The 12,757-nt window shown below is 33.9% G+C and overlaps 1 pseudogene across 1 annotated transcript; it reads left to right on the top strand.

The window, feature by feature from the left end:
- The first annotated feature begins 1,454 nt into the window (after positions 1–1,454).
- On the top strand, positions 1,455–2,963 carry LOC143590894 (F-box/kelch-repeat protein At3g23880-like; annotated as a pseudogene). Its single transcript, XR_013145571.1, has 2 exons — positions 1,455–2,040; positions 2,360–2,963. The product of XR_013145571.1 is annotated as an F-box/kelch-repeat protein At3g23880-like (transcript).
- Positions 2,964–12,757: the final 9,794 nt, after the last annotated feature.

The raw sequence follows: 12,757 nt of genomic DNA, 5'->3' as shown, positions 1-12,757 counted from the left end.
ATGGTTCTTCCACAACACACAAGTTGTATCTACAAGATTGAAAAGCAAGCCTTTTTAAACACCTTCGACACTTGCACATTAGCTACCAACTCCAGTTATGACTGCATATGGCCATGTTTATAATTTTGTTCCATACCTCTAAGGCAATTTAACAATTCTTATACAAGTGCTTAGAGTTTTCAACACCTTTGTTACACGTACAATTAATACACATCCAACCTACAATCACACCCCTTGGTCAAGTTTACCACCAAAGGAACTCTCTCTTATCAATCTCCATACACAAAGCAAGAGGCTTTTAGAGGTGTCCATTTCAACCACTATTTTTGTCCAAACCAACTCCACTCGTCCGAGCCCGCTCTTAGTTTGTAGTTCTTCAACATATCTTCCAAATCGGTAAATTATGATTTCGATTTATTGTCTCGTGTGACACGCTAGCTTAAAATTTGAAATTTTGTAACCTTTCAAGCATTGTTTGCAAAATTGTTTAAAAGAAAATTGATCACACGAAGAGAGTTGGTCACTTATTTACAAAGTATTGTACTTATTTCAAAATGAAACTTGTGAGCTCTCAAATAATTAGTCTTGTAACTAAGGGTATTCGGTATATCACTCTATCAACATCAGCTCTTTACAAACGTTAACAACAATACAAATATACTCACTTGCACTTCGCGTATTAACATCAATCTTTTTCAAGATTTCCCTAACTGATATACTGACTAATGGTGTAATAAAATTTTATTTAAAAAAAATAATATGAAAACGGACAACAACTACAACTATCAACAAATCTGCATTATCATGTTCTTTTTTTACCTTTCGATTTCTAGGCGGTTGTGGTGGATGTATAGCGTGTAACAATGCACAAATTATTGTCACTTTTGCTTTTGTAACTGTGTTATAATACTTTGATCAGTTTGAACCATTTTACTTTTACTTGTACTAAAAGAATTACATATAGCTTGATACTTAAATTAGTAAATATGAAGATATTTTATTCTAGAGTCGAGTTCGGTTTTCTTCGTCCACAAGGTTTATCTATTTTAATCACTTGAGTATCAAACATAAATTCATAATATATAGTCTCTCGTGCATGGTTTAAAAATTTTAATCACTTCATGTGTTTTTCACTAAATCTGCAAGATTTTAATGTTAAAGATAAGGATATTTCAGCAAGATTTTTAATTTGTTCACAAACGATCCATCCCCCATGGCAGGATACGACAAAAGTATAGTATTCAGATAACATACAACACGAAACGGTTAGACAACTATAGGATATCTTCTAAATTCATTGCACCGCTACCAAACCCTATATATAGGTATTGCTAAAGTGTTCCTTGACCAAATTTCTATTCACCTCTATATTATATCTACTCAATTTATTGGACATATCAAAAGATATCAACTCAATTCACTTATAAAAGTCAAACATTCATGTTCTAAATCGGTATAAAAGATTTGTTCTTCTCTCTCTAGAAACAAAAAATGACTAATCACTTTCCTGAGGAGTTGATCTTTGACATCCTTACAAGACTACCATCAAAATCACTTCTTCGTTTCCGGTCCGTGTGCAAATCTTGGTGTACTTTGATTTCTTCTAAGAAATTCAAACTAATGCATCTTAAAGTTTTCAACAATTTAAACCGACGCAATTTTATTCGTCACTTTGATGTTATTGGGAACAAGGAAATGTATAGCGTGCATTTTGACGATGAGAGTTTAACGCTAGACCCCTGTACTCTAGTTAAATTTCCTTTCGACTATTGTAAATTTTGCCCAAAATCTTTTTTTAAGATAATCGGGCGTGTCAACGGTGTTATATGCCTTTCTCATGATAAATGTGAATCTAGAGAAGATAAAGTCATTCTATGGAACTCTTCAGTTAGAAAACACTTGACTCTAACTCCCTCTATGTTTCACTCGAGCGATGTGCAACACTTGCGTCTTGTTTACGGGTTTGGGTATGACAAGACAATCGATGATTTTAAGGTTGTTAGACTGGCTTATGATTATCGTCTATTCTCTACACCTCAGGTAAATGTTGCTTAACATATTAGTATTAGTTCATCACTATTATTATTATAATAATAGCAGTTGTTTGTTTTATTATTATCTTTAGAGTCATGGTCTCGTTGAGAGCGATCTCTCTATCTTATGAGATAGAGGAAAGACTTGCTATATTCTCACCCTCTTAAGACCCTCTAGTGTAAACATTTTTCTGTTTATAATTTTTTATAAGTCTTAATAGAATGATCACTATGAACTATTTGCTTTAAAAACGTACAAGAGTTGTCATGTCAATTGTTTATATATTATAAAGTATAGAAATTGGCATAAATGGTTACCATTTCAGGTGGAGGTGTACAGTGTCAATAGTGGAGTTTCAAGAGTAGTGAGGTTTCCTCATGATTTGCCTTTTTACTCCATGTGTCTCGATGCATGGTCACAAGTGTTTATCAATGGATGTGTGAATTGGATCATATGCGATTGGGCAGTCGGGGAGTCAAATTCTTCAATCATGACATTTGACATGAGCACCGAGCTTTTTGGTGAAATTGAGTTGCCAAAATATTTGGTCAAAAAACCCGCTATGTTTTTGAAGGTGAGTGTGGTCAGAGAACGTTTGACTGTCATATATTCAAGCCGTACTAGGTTGTCATTTCCTGGTATATGTAGCTATATCATATGTTCTATGAGAGAGTAAGAACGCGTCATCTTGGACATTGATTTATGACGTTCATTATCCTAATGATATGGGGCGTCTTTTGCAATTGAGAGACGATGCAGGGATAATCATGGGATCTAGATATGGAGATTTGAAGATCTATGACTACAATGTCGGCTATTTTCTTGACCGGTACACACGGTTTGTCATTGAAGACGCAATTTATGTTGGTGGATACAAAGAGAGTCTAGCTTTGTTGGATGAAGGGCATGCAGACAGAAAGGAAGGATGAAGAACATGTTGAATGATTTAGCAATATATATAGGGTACATAGTATACCAACTCTTTTTAAGAGGTTTATTTATAGCATGTTGTTAGTTTGTGATTTTTGATTAATGAAACACTATACCATTATTTAAAGAACAAAAACACAATATACATACTATGAACAAAACAATGTGGGCCTTGTGAGCTGATTAAGTGGCCTAGATGATTGTGGGCTTGTAAGGGAAATAATAATGTGGGCCTTGCACTAGGCTGCCCAAGTAGAAAAATGAAAGAAAAAGCACACGACAATTCCAGTTGGTTCGTTGCAAGGTTGTGGGCGTGCCAAAGTGTTTGTTTACTCGTTTGCTCGTTTACTCTTTTGAACTTTGGTTAATTAACTCAATGAAGAATTTAATTCTTTTATTCGTTATTAAGATTGGCTAATTATTTTATATAATACAACTGAGAAGTTTGGTGCCGCTAAGTGTTCATTAGCCACTTGTGACACGATATTGGTCAAGTATTTTGTATTCCTTTTCGTTTATGGGTGCCGTAAATCGAATGTCAATTTTGTTTTGGTTTAGTTCCAGTAGTGTAATGAACGTTACGGATTCATGTAGACTCACTGCCTTTGGTTTAAGTTTTTGTAAAGTAACGAGCGTAACGAAAATCAACCGGACGCCAATTTTCAACTTAATTTTCAATTTAACGTGTGTTAATTTTACCAATGCCCGAGTTTTACCAACCGAAGCCATACCGTTGGTCCATCTCAATTTTCATATATATATTTTTAAGTCCATCAAGTATCATAACACACGTAACCGAAACCGATCGAATTCACGTAAAATTAACGCCTCAATGTTCAGGACTAATAACACTTGTGTTTTACCGACTGTCGGACGCAACACGCCGGTAAAACACTAGTTTGATTGTAATCACCTCAAGTGTAGGGTTCGTGTGAGTAACCATTTCATTCTTTTTGTTTTAATATTTGGATTAAATTTTGTGGGCCCATTAAGCCTTTTTGGATTCAATTGTCTGTTCCATTTATTTATTCAGTTTTGGCTTTGCTTGGTTTAACTCAAATCAAGTTAGAACTTTATATCTACCGTAAGTTATATAACAAAGTAACCATGAGATTTAGTTTATGATCCGATGAGATATTAGCCCTAGCTCGCTGGGTTAGGATGTTTTAGAAATAGTCGACCGGGTTGGTGTCTTGTCCCATTTCAAGTTTAATCCGGTCCCAGATTGAAAACCGGTATAAGGTGAAAATTAGGCATGTAACGCCGTCAAAGATTTCCTAGCTGTCCAGTGTCCACATGAAAGTGTCATATATATCACCAAACATGCAAGTAGGCATAAGGAGAAATGTCGTTTTCTATAATTAATTTACTCTGAACTAGGGACTGACCGTTACCGGTAGCAAAAAATCTCGATTTCGAAACTCACAAATTCTTGGTACCAGTACCAGCACCGAAATATTCGGTTGATACCTATGGTACCGGTGTTGAAGGTAAACATTCGGGAAATACCAATATCGGTACCATACCGATTCTGAAACTCAAAACTTTTGATACCAATTTGAAACCGACTGTAATAAATCGGTACCTGTACCGATACCGAATTTACTCATCCCTACTTTGAAGTACAATCCATCCCCAAGCATTCTTAATGATGACAGAAGTCCTTATAACAAATTAGCGGTAGAAAGCTGAAGAAACACGAATCTACTTCCCGCTAATGGGTCCTAGATCCAATGAGTCAACAAAGTAGGATACGGTTAACTGCCAATACAATATGAACCCAATTGCCCAAAGTCCAGTGACGAAGATCTGCAAAACAGACACCGTGAGCTCGTTACGGGAAGGACAAGAGGGGGGGTCTTCCCGTAACCACCCTCCAGCGTGAGAATAAGTACTGTTCTGTAGAAGATAAGCACTTAAGTAAATTGAAAGAGTACAGTGGGAGTGAATGAGCACCTCATGATGATTGAGAGGGTATTTATAGTCGAAGGGTGTGGGGAAGTGATTGGACCAGTTGTCCTTAGGAAGATGCTCTTATAACCGCCTGGACACGTGTCCTCACATGATAGGTTTAGCTTATACGTTGCATGTGCATGTATAACAACCTAGACACGCGTCCTTCTGATATTGGTTCAGGGGAAATGTTAACCATGTGCATGGTTGTAACGGTCTTGCCAGGTGTCACTGGCTGATTGGCCGAAGGATCACGTATTGCCCAAGAAAGCATCTCGGAAAATCTTCTAGAAGGTAATTAGTTATTGACAGCTGTACCTTATGATAATTGAGAGGGTATTTATAACCGAAGGGTGTGGGGAAGTGATTGGACCAGTTGTCCTTAGGAAGATGTTCTTATAACCGCCTGGACACGTGTCCTCACATGATAGGTTAGCTTATACGTTGCATGTGCATGTATAACAACCTAGACACGCGTCCTTCTGATATTGGTTCAGGGGAAATGTTAACCATGTGCATGGTTGTAACGGTCTTGCCAGGTGTCACTGGCTGATTGGCCGAATGATCACGTATTGCCCAAGAAAGCATCTCGGCAAATCTTCCAGAAGGTAATTAGTTATTGACAGCTGTCCCGGAGCATTACCTCGCGGTCATTTATGCGGAAGGATATTTCTTCACGCGGATGACCTTTGAGGGTACCAGTATGCTTCCGCATGCCTTGTGGGAATGTTTCTCCCTCAAATGATTTATGCGGATGGTTCATATGCTCCGCTTGTTGACCCACGGATATTATTAAGAATATTTGGGTCTTTTAAGTACCCTACCTCTCTAAAAGCATAGTTCCATATTTTTGTCGTGAAATATTTATTGATGTAAATTACTTTTGATGTTGAAGTATGACTGCATGAAGTCCTACATGCATTAATGAGTCCTGATTAAAATACATTATTGTAGGTACGTTGTTTACAATGCATTAGTTTGTTTTTGAAAATTCTTTATTTAATTCTAGGTTATCGACACACGTAACAATATAAAAAACGTTTAATAAACTCATATAATTTCAAACATCATACTTTTAATATGTTTTTCGATAATATTTAATTAACAATTAATATTGATGCGAAAAGAAAGTATTAAAAACATAAACTAAAAAAAACTAAGATACAAGGTATAATGTTTAGAAACATAATTAAAATTTCAAAATGTAAGATTCATAAACCACTAAATATTTTATTATAAATCATATTTTTTGTTTTGTTTGTAATTTTACTTTCCTTCTTTAATATAAGCATTTTAACAGTGTCTTTGCTATTCATTCTTAATAATACTATATAAAGTTGACCATGTTTAAACTGACCTTGAATTTTGTTAATGGTCACTGCAACTGGAAACTGCATTCTCTTCAATTTTAACGGGAATTCCTTTTCTAAGGGCGTTAGACCACTACGAGTAATATAGGTGCGATAACCAATATTATTACATGAAATAACTATTACTTTGATAACACGGCTACCCAAATGAATTACTTGAAGTCTAGTTCCGTTGCACATACCATTCTTTTTATCAATATTCTTTAGTAACATTATTGGCACATCGACTTTTAGAACCAATCTGTGGTTAGACATTCCAGATATTTTAAACCGTTTAGAAAATCCAGTGATTGTAAAGCTGGATTGAAACCGTTTTGACAACTATTACGGAGTTATTTTTCGGCAACGCTCAAACGGTTATCTGCTTTGTATATATCTAAAGAACTTGACCATGCCAAAATTATTATATATTATATATAATAAAAGAGAAAGTCGGAACGCTGTTTTTTTCCACACGAGATGTTTTTGTCCGCCAATTCCAGGCGATTCGCGTTAGTTCGTGGCCGCAACTGGCATTCATTTTTTGTTTTCGCCGTGTTTTTTTTATTAAAATATGTTAATTTGTTGTATTTTTGGTGCGCTTATTACTTTAATTTCGATGCCGTAATTATCTAGTACGGACCGAACACGTGTTGATTGACCACCACAACACGTGGTTTCTTTGTACGATTTAGTGTTGACAACGTCGATGCCAACCAAATTCGGGTCAGTTTGCGAACACAACAATCGATTCTTTTACCGTATTTTTTTTGTCCGTTAATTTCAGAATCAACGAATTCATATTAATTCGCAACTACAACGAAAGTGTTTTTTTTGTTTGCCACATTTTTTTATATCTTAAATATGTTAAATTGTTGTATTTAGGTGTGGATGACTTTATCTTTTGCTTTACTTCTGGCGCTATAACCAAACACCAACCAAAGTGTTGTCGATTTGCCAGCACAAGTGCACAATGCGCGGTGTTTGTTATGTTAATTTGTTGTATTTGGGTATTAACAACGTTTTTTAGGTTTATTTCCACTTTCGTAACCCAACACTAATCGAATTCATCTAAACTCACAGCCGCATTGCATGGTTTGATAAGTTATACGAATGTTAATAACATCAGTTCGACGCAACGCGCCGGGAATCTACCTAGTTCAGTATAAATGGCATTCAATATACATGGCCCCTAATCACAAATCAAGTTTCAAGAAAAGTTTGAAACTAATATTTAGTGTTAACGCAAAGTTTATTATAAAATATAAGAGAAAATAATAAGTTATAATGTGGTTGAAATAATTTTGAAAAGAAAAAAAGATCAAAAGAAGAGGACTTCTTATGTTAGAAAGCAATAGGGTTGGATCAATAAAAAAAATGATATATGTTTAAAAACTCTTGCTTTAAAAGTACTAGCTGGGTGCCTGCATGATGCAGCGGGGGCGCGCACAACTCCACAGTGAACGCATAGTCTATGACGGTATATACGTCACTTGGTGACAGTGCACACGTAGCCTAAAATTTGGACCGCGTAACTCGTGCAAAGCCACTTGCGTGTTATCAAATATTGAACACGCGTAACCCGGCGGGAATGCACGTTACCGACATTGGAACATGCTTAACCAACACCACACGTGTAATTCATGGCGATTAACAGTGTAGGGTGCTATGTGGGATTGAACACGTATTTATCGGCCCCAGTATATTTAAACAACGGTATCTGCGTAACTTGTAATGAAAATCAAAAGGCAAACATTAAATATACATTAATTTAAAATACATCATTTTTTTAAACCAATCCGTTTTGGCCCCAAACCTGTTTAGACTCGACATCGTTCTGACCTGGCCCCTTTCTACTCGAACCCGAACCAAATTAACCATTTTTTTGTATTGACTCATTCCAACCCTATTGTGCTTTTACAAATGACCTGAGCTCGCCCGACTCAACATGTTACTCGGTTCTAACCCGTAAGCGTGTAACATGTTAACGTTTTAAAACTAAAAAAACTATAGAAATATCATACTCAAATCAAAGAGAATAAAATGCTCGTTTTTATTATGTATTTTTTTATTAAAAAACATTAACGTGTGAAAAAGTTATGGCCGTTAAAAAGACGTGGGGTAGTTGGTTTTGATTTAGGGGGCATGTGTGTAATTATTATTAAACTTTACAAAAAATGTAATGAAGTTGAGGGACTAAAGTTGTAAGTATATGTTAAAATAAAGAAAGTTGTTAAGACTTAATTACCCTTAATTTTTATATTTTTATGCATTATGTGTCATATATAAAGCCAATGTTTTCATAACCGGACCGGACATCGAACCGAACGGCCTATCGGTTCACCGGTTCAACCGGTCGGACCAGCCGAACAAATTTGGTCAAAAAATGACGGATCAAGCTTAAAAATGATTTTTTCAAAAAAAAATATTTTTTCCTTAGAAAACCGGTTCAACCGGTTCGGTTTTCCGGTTCGACAGGCCGGTTCCCTGTCAGCCGAGCGAACTATGTGAACCGGACCGGTTGGTGGACCGAATCCCGGTCGGACCGGTTCGACCGGCCGGTCCGGTTTCAACAACACTGTATAAAGCATTGAGTTTGGTAACTCTTAAAATTTAAAAGGTCCCTAACTCATGCTTTATATATAATATAGATAGTTATATAGAGATGCATAATTTTTCAATGAGAAAATCCATATTTTCAAATTTTAACCAGTATGGTACCACATTTTAAATAAGATTTTGGATTTTGGATGGTTCGTGTGATTGTAAAAAATGAATGTAGAGTACAGTTATAGAAAGTGTGCAATTTGTGGTTATAAAAAATATCTATAATTTTCTCTTATTTTGAAATTGTACATTTCAGTTTTAATATGTAAATTACACTTTAAAAAGAAAGAACATTCTAATAAATTTTTAAAAATGAATCACTAGTATAGTCGCCAATTATTCCCGGCCTAAATGATTGTGATGAAATATCCAAGGACTTCATTTAAATGAGGTAAAATCTTTAGGTTCAAGTTCCCTTTGTTATAAAAATAAAGAGTTCTAGATAGGGTTAGTAGGTTTTTTCACGTATGATGAATTTCATGCTGAGGGTAGTCTTAGGTACTCGGGGAATAAAAATACATGATTAGGCAAGTCAAAAATTTAAATGACCATTTTAACAAACAAACAAAAATCATCGGTAGGGTCTACATTTTCTCATGGAAAAAATCCACCACACTTGCACGCAATAGATGGTAGTTTCCAACTAATTTTTTTCACGTATCCATCAAGGTGTATGAATACAGAAAGCAATTCGATTTGACAAAAGGAACACTTAGTTCGGCCTTAAATAAATTGAGAATGACATGATAATGACAACAAAACAAGCAACGTACTCTTTAACGTTTAACCATTGAGTCATTGAGTTTTGTTTTAAGTTATTGAGTTTTTTATTAGAGGGTTAGGTTATTACAAATGAGAATAAAAATAAGAAAGACAAGAAGGATTTGTGGCAAAAGAAAATAAAAAACTAATAAAAAAAATAATTAAAAAAATCTTAACTTTAAATTAAAAAAATATAATAAAAAAAGTAAAAAAACAATGATGTTTTCCCATATTTTCTGTTCTAAAAAAAGACATAATGTTGAGGAAAAAAGATTATTGTGTCTTTTTGTTTATCAATGTGTTTATTATTTTCATAATTGATTGTGTTTTTTTTCCTTAACATTGTGTCTTTTTTTATATTATGTTATATTACTTAACAATGTATTATATTTACCAAAAATGGAGTTTTTTCAAAATTATTTATCAAATTAGGTTTTTTATTTTAATTATTTTTTATTTTAATCCCATTAAAATTTTCTACCACCGGTCATCGTCTCATCCCCAAAACATGACAAACAAAAAACATGTCACACTAGCTTTCTACCCCGTTTGTTCTTAAATGTTTGATGATATTGATTTTACAAAAATAAATAAATAAATAAATGAGTTCTATGATTTAGGATTTTCACACATATACTTCATGAAATCCATCTGAAGATAGATCATGAGACCTAGCGTAATTATTAAACTATTATTTTTGAATTATACAGGGCCGGTTCAACACTTTAGAATGCCTAAAGCTTTTAACAAATTTGAGGCCTTTTCATATATCATATTCGAAGTGTAAAAATCTCAAAGATATTTTTGTTTTATAATTTTCATTTGAATATTATGTAGTTCTGTGCAATAACTTATAATATGTAAGTTGGATATAAACTTAACCATATTATTTTATTGAATATAACAATGAACGTATATTCTATTACAAATAGTATATGTTTAGATCATATCACTATAAACATATTACTTTAGTTTGGATTATTTTGTTTCTACATTTATAACATATATTCTGTTACAAATAGTATTTTTTTTCTGTATTGAAATACAGTCATACATTTTTTGACACAGTATATATTGCATTAAAAACGAAACTTAATTATAAGAAAGGAAATGCTAATATATAATCATAAATAAAATAACCAGGTTATAACACTATATTAAATTACATATTTTAAATTTTCAGCAATTTTATATTAACGTAAAAAGTAAACAAGGTAGTGAAAAGAAACTTATCTTCTTTCGAAAAACTAGCAGAGTAAAAAGTTAATTTGCTATTACTATTACCAACCATTTTTTTACTAACAACCATATCATCTTCTTTAGTCATCAATCTTTCTAAGACCTCACTTTCATCAACAACAAAAAGTCAAAATCAGAGCAAAACACAACCTATCTTTTTGGTTCAAAATTTTCTTCTCCTCTTTCCAAAACATAAATAAATACATTTAAATTATCAAAATTGTATATTACTTATAAACCAGGCTATAAAAACATTTTGAAAATGGGGCCTTTAAAACATGGAGGCCTAAAGTCTCCGCTTCACCCAACATAACACTAGAGCCGGCACTGGAATTATATATCCGAGGTAATCATTCATCAAATACAGAGACATTGTTAATTGAGCAACTCATCAAAAAGTGAAAATCCTAAACTCGTTTATACTATTTAATTGAGTCATTTCAACTAGTCGAAAGTTTACATTGTATTATGGATCCCTAAAACTTTAGTACTTAGACTAGATATACGTATGTCTGGATCCATACATATGTGATCAGAGACTAGGCATACCACACCACACTTAGCATCATGCCCATGCTTATTGAGCCAGTCTATATGGTCGTTAGAGCTTTACTATGTGATATATTTTGTACGCTGGCCTATAGGGCCACTGAGTTGTTACGAGTGAAGCTAAAGGTTTATACAAATTGTTTAGTATCAGTGTGTTCATCAGTAATTGTCGCTGACGTATTTTATAAAATTGTTTTCAGATAATTAGTAGAAATGTGTTGTAGAAGATGGAGGATGTAGCTGTTAAACGCATCTAATGGCTCAGTTTGTTTTTAATTATGTAAAAGAGTAAACTAACGTTTTAGGCTTTAGCGGTTTTAATGTTTTGTAAGACAATACCGGATTTTTAATTCCCAAGTTTTCTAAATATTGGTACCATTTAGCCACACTTTTAGGTTGCTACAACCACTAAGGGGCTGTTTGGTTCATTTAGATATAAATGAGTCAGGTCTGAATAAGCCTCTGTCCAATTCAGCAACAACAACGAGTCTGAATGATTCAGACCTAATTTTAACCATTTAGATGTTTTTCTTTTTCTGTTTGAAACCAAACAGTCTGAAGTCTGAATGAATCAGATGCTTACATCTGAATGGTTCCAGTCAGATGTAAACAAAGAGCTTCTACGTGTGCGTGTGTGGAGAGAGAGAGAGAGAGAGAGAGTTGGTGGAGTGTGTGTGGGGGGGGGGGGGATTAAGTGGTGGCATGTTTTTTATGTACCACGTTTTTTATGCAACATGGACCATGTAAAGAGAATTCGTCAGTTGTGTTGAGTTTATACATGACGATCATAAGAAGAACTTATCACATGTACATGTGTATAGAAATGTTTTGACACATCCCCGACTTTGACTAGTTCCATCCTGTCTCTTTTAGTAATACAATGTTTTGCTGTACAAACAGATAAAATTGATCTTTTATGGAATACAGGTTGCCAAATGCCAGTTGTGTTTAATTCATTGTTTTTTATATGTTTGTTTGAAAAATCAAATATATAAGAAAACTTTGTAAAAATGACTTCCAAACAATGGTTTTCTCTTCACCCTTTTTATATCTTATTTTTTTTTTGGGATCAAAAGAAAATATGTATAGCAAGTTAAATATGTGTATCTCGTCAGCTAAATATATATACGTTGTATAAGACTATAAGATACACATATGCTATTACTTGGGTAACTTATATGTGACTTTATGGACGTGAGTTACATATTTTTTTATCTTTCTAAATTTTTTTTGCAACACTATCCTTATAACTAATAAAAATATAAATATATCTACTATATATAAAGAGTGAGTGAAGGACCTCTTAAATGTTAAGAGATCCAACAAATATTGCT

Source organism: Bidens hawaiensis, unplaced genomic scaffold, assembly GCF_021521415.1.
Source record: "Bidens hawaiensis isolate Kalapana, Puna unplaced genomic scaffold, B.hawaiensis_p1.1 tig00039045_1, whole genome shotgun sequence".
NCBI lineage: Eukaryota > Viridiplantae > Streptophyta > Magnoliopsida > Asterales > Asteraceae > Bidens > Bidens hawaiensis.
This window is presented reverse-complemented; position numbering and strand designations above follow the sequence as displayed.